This window comes from Lygodium microphyllum, chromosome 15 (genome assembly GCF_053477565.2).
Source record: "Lygodium microphyllum isolate KBCC chromosome 15, Lygodium_microphyllum_v1.1.10, whole genome shotgun sequence".
Lineage (NCBI taxonomy): Eukaryota > Viridiplantae > Streptophyta > Polypodiopsida > Schizaeales > Lygodiaceae > Lygodium > Lygodium microphyllum.
Window position 1 is genome coordinate 87,830,363 of NC_141149.1, and position 10,093 is coordinate 87,840,455.

Genomic DNA, 10,093 nt, shown 5'->3' on the forward strand with positions numbered 1-10,093 from the left:
GATCTAATAGGAATTCCCTGTACATGGATGAGCTGTCCATTGGAGATAAACTCCATATATAACTGTGAGAAATCCATAGTGATCCTGCCTAATGTCATCAACCAATCACAACCAAGTACAATATCTATGGGCCCCATTTCAAAAGTGATCAGGTTTACTTTGACTTCAAAATTTTCAGCCAACTGCAAAGAAACCTGTGGGCAAATTTGTGTTCTGATTTCTTCTTCACCATTAGCCACTTGTACTCTAATGGGCTGTTGTAAGTCTATGGAAACACAATTCAACTTGTCCATGATGGACTTATTGACAAAACTGTGAGTACTGCCACTATCTATCAGGATGAACACTGGCTTTCCACATATGCTTCCCTTCATATGAAGTGTATTAGGGCTCTTAAATCCCGTCCAAGCATCCATAGAGATAGGACAATTAGTGGCAGCAAGTGACTCATCACAAGATCCACAAGGATCAAACGGAACATCTCCGCCTAGATCAAAAGGAAAAGAGTCGGCTAGATCATAAAAGTACTCCTGTCCATCGTCATCCTCAAAATCTTCATTTTCAGCATTGATTGCCACTGCATTAACTTCATCTATGTCATTTTCAAAGTCCTCAAAAACTAGCATACTCTGAAGCTTTGGCTTAACATTTTTGTATACACACTTTGAAGCATGATCAGGAGTATACTTTTCTCCACACTTGAAGCATAAGCCCTTATCCTTCCTTTCCTTGTAAAGATCTATGGGAATAGATTTAGGATTTGTATTAGCTGAAGTGGACTTAGGCTTGTTATCATCCTACTTAAATTCAACCTTTGGACTGTTTGCTATCCTGAAATTACTTTGAAACCTAGAAGCATTGAATGGAGGATAAGTTGGTACCCGTAAGCTCCCACTAGGCATTTGATTGCTGCCATAAATGTTACCAACTTGTCCTTGCTTTAAAACAGTCCTTAGCTGTCCATAACTTGGCTGAAATGAAGAATCTTTCCTATACTTTCTTCCATAGCGCTCCGCAAGCTCAATAGCCTTGAAAGGTGAAGTAGGATTTTGCGCCATAACATCAGCTGACAAAGATGGCTCCAAACCATACATAAACTTTTGAAGCTTGGCCTCATCACTGATGCTTTCCACATACATGGTCAAGTTGAGGAATTGGTTTGTATTTTCTCTTACACTTAGGCGCCTTTGTTCCAAACCATACCATCTCCGTGCTAGCTTCTCTTTTTCAAGAGGTGAAACAAAGACTTCAGCCATAAGTGCCTTGAAAGCTTCCCAATTGTCAATAAGTACATTCTCTTTCTTGATATACCTCCACCAAGTATGGGCAAATCCTTCTAGGTGCAAGGAAGCAAAGTGAATCTTCATATCATCAGTTTTAGGATATATATCAAAGCAGGACTCTATCTTAGAGGTCCATTCCTCTAATTCTGATGGTGAAGATGACTGGCCACATTGAATTTGGCTAAAACAATTTTGTCCTTGAATTCTCTTTCATGAAAGGATTGCTGTCCCAAAATTGGCTGATCAGGATTTCCAAGTACAGAACCTTCAAATTGAGACTGAAATCTTCCAACAGGTGGCTGAGAATTACCATGTAATCTTCCTGTTGGCAAAGTACCCCTGGAATTTTGAGTATGCAGTCCAAAAGCTTGAGTATTGGCCCCATTAAAACTGTCCAAATAGTCATCATGCCTTTGTGAAGCTTCTTCTACTTCATATTGACTATTTGGAATGCCTCTTCTTCCAATGATCCCATTTCCATGACCATTTTGGTTAGATGGCTGAAGTGGGACTGAAGGGCTACTGTTTGAACAAGCCTTCTCATTAACTTCTTTTGATGCCATTTGCAATTGTATGAATTTAGAGATTTGTGCCATGAGTTGCTCGTTGGATTCTATCAACTTATCAATAGAAGCCTTGGTCTAATCAGTAGATTGAACCATCTGCTCCATTCTTGACAAGATGGCCTCATGTCGTTCCCTATGCCTTTGTTCATGGGCACACAAAGTATCAGTAAGTATACTGATTTCTCCTTGTTGTTGAAGCTCTTCAGGGTTCTCTTGAAGTGTGCTATCCATCATGGAATTCCTGATTTGCTGAGCATAATCCTCCTGGACCTTATTTTTGCCTTTATGTCCTGCCATACTAGTGTAGTCCTGCAATACCCCGCTGTCAGTAAAACGGCTATAACTTTGGCTAGGAAACTTCGATTTCAGAAATTTTTTGTGCGAATCGAAGCTAACAATGCCCTCTTCAAGATGAGCTATAGCATGATATAATAGGTTTAGGATAGAAAATTATGTAGCTGGATTTCAGAGTTTGATTTGTCCAGTCCTGCAACCTGTCTAGACCTGTAAGTGCCTTGTTTTGACCTTGTAATGCAAGATAGTAACCCCAAATGGCTACCAAACCTTGCAAAAGGGTATATAGGACCTGTGGGTACCCTGTAGTACCTCCACCTATGCTTCAGCAATGAAGGGTGTACCTGTAATCATTTGTAAATACCTTGTAAGTGACTTGTAAATTCCTTGTTTTACCCTGTTTTGGTCCTGTAGGTACTTGAGTCCTTGGAAAGTCTTCAATATTCAATCCTCCACTCACTGTGCCTGTGTGAGGAATAAAACGGCATGACAGGCTCCCTACATGGGCTCCGAATCACCGGGAGGTGGGCAAAGTTTCCCCCGGGTCGGTTGGTTGTACCCCTTTGGGATCTTCAATAGTGAGGTCCCACTATCTCCCTCGGCATCCACCTTTTTCCTCGGTGGGAATATCAACATGGCAGAGGCTAATGTGCTAAGCAATCAGCATGATATGCAATTCAGAAATATTCATTCAACCTTTCATGAGATGCAATGGATTGAGATAAGAAAAATTGGGATTGGAGAAGGGTCTTACCGCTGCAATTCAGTGACTCACTGATTGCTAGTACTTACCCTTTTACAATATTTCAATTTGGGCAAAAGAAATTCATCCAATAAATTGGATTAGAGTAAACAAAGGCATCAATCAATGTATTCAGTCAATAGCATTCAAGTGTTATGTTGAAATTTCAGATTGAAGCCTCTAATTCACAGATTGGAACTAATATGCATTAAGCAAGCATTGTATTCATGAATAGATGGATTCAAGCAAAGGTTGGCTGAGAATTTGATGAATAATATTCAATTCTTTAATCTCTAAATCAAATGGATTAAGCTCAGCAATTGGATTAATGAGAGAGATTAAGAATTGAAGAGAAATACATTGACATGGCTGAAGTTGACTTGATCAATTGTCAAATGCTTGATAGAGCCCCTGGTTGTCCGATGTTGGTAAAATAATCCATAAAGCTTGCTTATCTCGTGCTTGAGACCAATCTTGAGGCTTCAAATGCTTGAAATTGAAGCATTAAACCCGTTTCCCCCAAATTTTTGCTCCATAGAAGCTCTTGATCTTCAATCTTTAACCATTCCGTGTTCAATCCTTGCAATTTGTTGAAGAATCCTTTCTGAGATGATTCCACGGGCCAAAAGGATGAAGAATCTTCAAGAAATTTTCAAGAAATGAAAGCTTGGCTGAAGCTTTAATGGCTGCCCATGGACTGTTCATGTAGGATTTCAAGAGAGTGAAAAGCTGAGAAATATAGATCTATTTTGAAGTAAACACACCAGGAACTTGAAGGAATCACTGCCAAGGATAAATTAGAAGCTCCATAGCTGAGGATTAACTGAGGGAAGATGAAAAACAGGCTCAAAAACATCAGTGCAAATTTCGGGCTGCTGTCCAGGCCATGTGACAGCTTCAACAGGGCATGAAATTGTGCTCTACTTGTTGCATTTGATGTCTAGAGTGCCACTACGTAGGCCATTGTTGATGGAGAGCAAGGATCAGTGAGAAAAGAAGAGATCTCAGCCAGTAAACTCCATGAAAGCTTGGGCAAAGCTTGAAGAAAGAGGAAAGGAAGACCTCTTTTGAAAAGTAACTGTAGTTTGGTCTCTAACTAAGCCCGATTAACCATCCTTTACCCTAGTTACCTCCATTTTTGCATGAAATTTGATGACGTCCAGCCATTTAAGCCTTTACCCGCCATATCTCTAGATGTAGTCTCTTGCTAACTGTGCTAACTGTAGGTGTCCTGCAGTACTCCACTAGTCACTGTCTTGTACCATTTTTATTTGAAATTGATTTTGAAATAGGAAAATGGGACTGAAAATGGAAGAAAATAATGGATCAAAGACTGAAGCTCTGATACCACTTGTCAGAGAGAGAACCAGGGAGAGAGAAAGAGGAGAGAGAAGACTGCAGAGGAGAGAGAAAGACTATAGGAAGAGAGAGAATAAGAGTGACGAGGAGAGAGAAAGACTAGATTTAGAGAGAGAAAGACAAGAAAGATGAGGAAGCCATAGAAGCTGTGAGCAAGAAGGGAGAGAAAGACTGTAATTTCATTGATATGTCAAAAAGATATGAAAAATTACATCTTCTCTCCTTTTATACCAATGTCAGTGTGACATGGCATAATATCAACATTATTAACACTTACTTACTATTCCCAACTTCTTACATGAAAAGAGGACATGTGCACATTGGCTACATGTGGTCCACCTTATCTAAAATTATATGTGAGCTATAAGTGCACCTTGACATGATTGGAATGGCTTGTACATGCACAAGCCAATTGATTTACATCAATCTACTCATGCTATGAATTGGCATGCATGTCTTACTTTTGCTTTGATTGTATTGATTGTGATGTATATTCCTCAAGAATAATGAGAATCAAGGGACTACCCTAAAAAGTGAGGGTACTCCCTTGAATCACCGATTAAGCTTTGATCTATAAGTTTATGCATGGCTAGGTTAAGTGCACAACAAATGAGACATGTGAGTGTATTGATCAGTTCTCTCTCTCTCTCTCTCTCTATATATATATATATATATATATATATATATTGCAAATGCATAAGTCAACCTTTGATCTATAAGTTTTAGCCATGGCTAGGTTAAGTGCACAATAGATGCAACATGTGCATATATCAAACACCTCTGATAATTATGTCGTATATACATCCAATCGTCATGCCCTATCAAATCACATTTGTATAGGGCATGATTGGATGTATATAGGGCATGAAATCACATATATATAATTAGCTTTGAATGATTGGATGTATATTTGTAATACTTAGAAAGAAGTAAAGTTGGTAATCTATATCATTTCCTATACATGTATGCCCTATACATGTATATCATGTCGTATATACATGTATATCATGCCCTTATGATCCAGGTGTAATTATGTCGTATATGCATCCAATCATGCCCTATCCAATCACATTTGTATAGGGCATGATTGGATGTATATAGGGCATGAAATCACACATATATAATTAGCTTTGAATGATTGGATGATATACATGTATGCCCTATACATGTATATCATGTCCTTATAATCCAGGTGTAATTATGTCGTATATACATCCAATCATGCCCTATCCATTCACATTTGTATAGGGCATGATTGGATGTATATAGGGCATGAAATCAAACATATATAATTAGGTTTGAATGATTGGATGTATATTTGTAATACTCAGAAAGAAGTAAAGTTGGTAATGTATTCAAACAAATACTAGCTATTAAGAGGTTTGGTCATATTGAGGGGGTTTATGAGAAATGAAAAATATGTGCGTTTATTTTCGCATCTATAGGCACGTTTATAAACACGGATATATAGACGTGTTCTGTATACTAGCGTGAATAAATGTGCTGATACATGCGCTTATAAACACGCCCGCTTTTTCGCGTGTATAGTGCGCGTCTATAGGGCCTTTCTCTTATAGTGCATACATTCATGAGTCCTATGAAAGAGGGAAGTACTGTAAGTGTTTTTGCATGATTGATCTGTGTAAGAAGTTTATTGGTATCCGTAAGAAGTTCTCCTCAACAACAAAGAAAGGTTCAGGTTCAAGACTAGATAGAGCATGGGAAAACTTACTTCTTTTGAGATTGTACTTGATGATGCTTATGAATGGAATTATGATCATGAAGGCCAGAAGGTTAATTCTTGCTCAAGTTTGAAGCAGGTTCAGAGATTTCTTAGAGCAGTTGAGAAGCTCAAGAAGAAGTATTATGATGTTTTGGATTCGGATTAAGATTCAAGTTCAAGTGATGATAATGATTTTTACCCTTTACCTATGGTTTTGCCAAAGATTGAGGCTGAGGGAGTGAGAGAGGACTAGAGCCAAAGCAAGCAAGAATTCTCGAGTACCCCAAACCAACACAGGACCTTACAAATGGGAGAGTGGAGCATCACACACTTTACATCAACATTTTGAATATTTTTTTCATACTTTGGAGTCTTGCCAACTATTAGAATCAATCTCAAATATGTTTTACTAAAGAAGAAAGAAGTGATAATGTTATCATCAAGGAAGTTGATCAGTTCAGTGATGAGTCTAGTGATCAAGAAGATCAATTGCATATTCAAGAAGATGATGTTATCATGGATGACAAGCATGAGGATTATGGTTTTGTTAATGAAGATACTATTATGGATGATTTTCTTGGTTCTCATATTGGTTTTGAGAAAGATTATGCAGCAAGGGAGTCAGATTTCACTAAAGAGCACTTGAAATGCCATTAACTATAGTGCAAAATCCATCATTTTTAAATGTATTTTTTAAAACTATACCTATAGTTCCAACATGTTGACAGGTCATTTCATTGTTCAACGTAAAGAAGTTCAGCCAGTTTTCACTATTGCAAAATTTCAAGCTTATTGCATGTATGAGCAGTTTTCAAGACAGTAAGCTTTAGGACAATAGTAGATCAATTTTTAGCCAGTTTAAGGACAACAAATGAACATTTTTAAGGAACGTACAGATTTACAACAGTAGTTTGAAAGTCAAGAATCCATTCATGTGGTTTTCATGAAGCTTTGCATGAGTTATGCCCTATGACTCAATCTTTGACTGAGATGATTCAATGTCTTTCTTCTAAGTTGGAAAAGGAGAGGAATGCAGATGAAATTGCAATAGTTGAAGCTTTATTTTCATTAATCGGCTTCCAGGAGAGAAAGCATGGCTTCAACAAGAGGTTTTTCATGTCAGGACTGCAATGGACTTGAAAGTTTCTTATTATTTTGAGGTCATTAATACTCTCAAAAGTATAATGTAGTTATTAATTTGCATACTCAGTTGGTGTGTTCTCATATTCCAAATCAAGATATTATTATTGAGGATCTATATGCACAAACAATTGATATGGTAGAGGAAGTAGATAGTGATGTGGAAGAATTATTTTGTATAGAAAATGCTTCAATGGTACCTATGTTCGAAAGAGATGTGGAGAGCATCATTCAAAGGTATCATGAGTAGCCTATCAATGCTAGAAATGCAAGTTTGGAACAACAAACAGTTCAGTCTACAGGCCGAAATCTATCAAGACAGCATTCAAGTAGTTTTCTTAAAGATTAGGAGCAGCCTAAATTTCAGGAGAGGTTAAGGAATGAGGAGAATAAATTAAGTCAGGACTCAAGAACATGTTATCCTGAAAATAAACTCAAAGGGATACCCGAAAATCAGCAAATTGGTCATATTGCAGTTTATGACTATTTAGGACAGCATCCTAAAGACTTTTGGTAAGGAAGGAGCAGTCTAAACTTCAAGAAAGTGCAAGGACTCAATTGGATAAATTATTTCAGAATTCTAGAGATATGTATCCTAATCATGAGCATCAAGAAAATTTCTGAAATCAGGGTACTGAAGAATTTGAGCATGTAGTGGGCAATGAAGATGTGGATGATCAAGATAATGATCAAGAAGTTAATGATCTAGTTTAGCCTGATATTTCTGAAGTTTTTAAGTATCCTAATCAATTTGGAAATGAAGTTGAAGCCAATAGAATTATGCAAGTACCTACAGTAGTGGATATCTATGTAGTTGATGTTTTAGCAGGAATGGTTGATATTGTTCAAGATAAGTAGTTTTTGCACATAGCAATGATGATTCATGATGAGTTGGATGACATTTCCAAAAGTATATTGTAGTTTTCTCTATCAAGAAGTGTTCAAGTTCTTTCCCCACAAGATGTTTTCTTAGGTTTGCTGGAATTTTCAAGTTTTCAACATATTTCGGCATTTTAGGAGTATTCAAGTTTGCTGGTAATGTAAAAAATAAAGTATGGATTGTAGCAACTTGAATCCCTACAAACCAAATTCTTGCAACTTGAGTTCTTACAACAGCAGCATAATTTCCTACAACAAGAAATGGTATGGCAACAATCTAAAAAGTAGGAGATGCAACAAGATGTACTACAAGGAGCTAAAAACCACCAAGTGCAGCAACGATATGAAGATCAAGAGTTTCTAAAATGTCAAAATAGATTGGAAAGTCAGAAGATATATGTTTTATTAGCTTGGATTAATGCAACACAATATTTTTCAGGTGATATAGTACAAATTGAAGCTATGGATGAGTATGATGCAAATGTAGATGCAATTTTTTATTGTTTTCTTTTACAAGTTCTCTTGGATTATCTCGCATATTTCTTTGGAGATGTAGTTTCATGTTTGAGATTTAAGTGGTATGGTATATTGCCATATATATCTTATTATGCAGATGCTCGAGTGTCATCAACATATTTCCTTATCAAAGTTTCTACTTCTTGCCATTGGAGTAGTGATTTATTGATTCGGTCATGGTTCTATATCTTTGTTCTCTAGGATATAATATGGATGTCATTGTACTTGATCCGTTTCCAGTACTGGTGTGTTGCCTTGAAATGGTTGTAGTGTATTTCAATTTGCATTAAGGGATTAATTACTATTTTCACTTTACTAACACTTAGGGCTAGTTATGCAATTGCAACAGAGAGATTTGAGTATCCTAGAGGGGCTCTAGTCACTACTGCTCAGCATGGCTTTTCAAGAGGTGCAAGGCCTCTAGCAAGGTATAACTATGTTCTTTGGGCTAGTTTACATATCATTTAGCTACATGCGTGTGGGTTTGAGTCATGATTGTCCCAATCATCCACCAGGCTGTGCGAGAGGTAACGGCTTGGATTCTGTCATCTATTTAATACTATTTCATACCTTAGTACTTGTATGAATTTAGGTTTATGGGATTAGAACGTGTAAAGTGACATTCGCTTTCATATGATGTTTCACTTGAAAGGCAGGCGCAAGTAAAGAGCATGAGGAAGTTGTATTCATTGAGTTCCAGTATATCATGAATGAAAGATTCTTCATGCAAATCGTGTAGATGATTGCTGATTCTATCTATTTGTGTCTCTAGCCTAAATATTAATGTTGTCTACTTCAAGTTATTTCATCAGGAATGGTCGTGATGACAATAAACTATGTGATATCTTTTTGGACATCAATTATGCATTCGTGAATATGATATGTGTTTCATGTTTGAGTATCTTTCCTGAATATTATGTGCATATAATGGTTGTAAATTCATTCAAGAAGTTTCTTGCAGTATTAGTGTTATTTCATGCAGACCGGTCTGTCCTATGTTTTTGTGGTGGACTTGAGAGGCCAAAACATTCATCAAATATTGTTTATAGGCATAATGTCATGTGGCCTTACAAATTCATTATGGATAATGAAATGCAAATAGCTAAGATGAGCAAGTGAGCTGAGGGGATGAGCCTAGTGATGATTTTCGGTGGTGTATCTAGTGGGTGGGTGTGTCTACTCCAAGATCGTAGCATCACCAAAGTCACCATGAAATACAAATATCTAATCGCCATCATGCCCCAAGAGTGGCAGAAAGAGAGAGAGTTTGTGCTTTTGCAAGCGCAATGGTCAAATACTATGATCAAGCAAAAATCAACAAGAAAGAATTAATGCAAATCGTAGACAATCTACTTCCCATGGAGCTTGATGCTACGCACAATCAAGAAGAATAACACCCACGAAAGGACACCACAAATATGATAGCAATTGAGGTGCTTGTCTCGTACTCATGATGAATATTTTATAGCCCAAGATGAGTAAGAAATACAATAGAGCATAAGAAATGACGAATATATTTAATGCAAAAAAATCATAACTAAAGAGAAGTTGGAACGTCGATCACCACCAAAGTTGTAAAAATATTGCATTT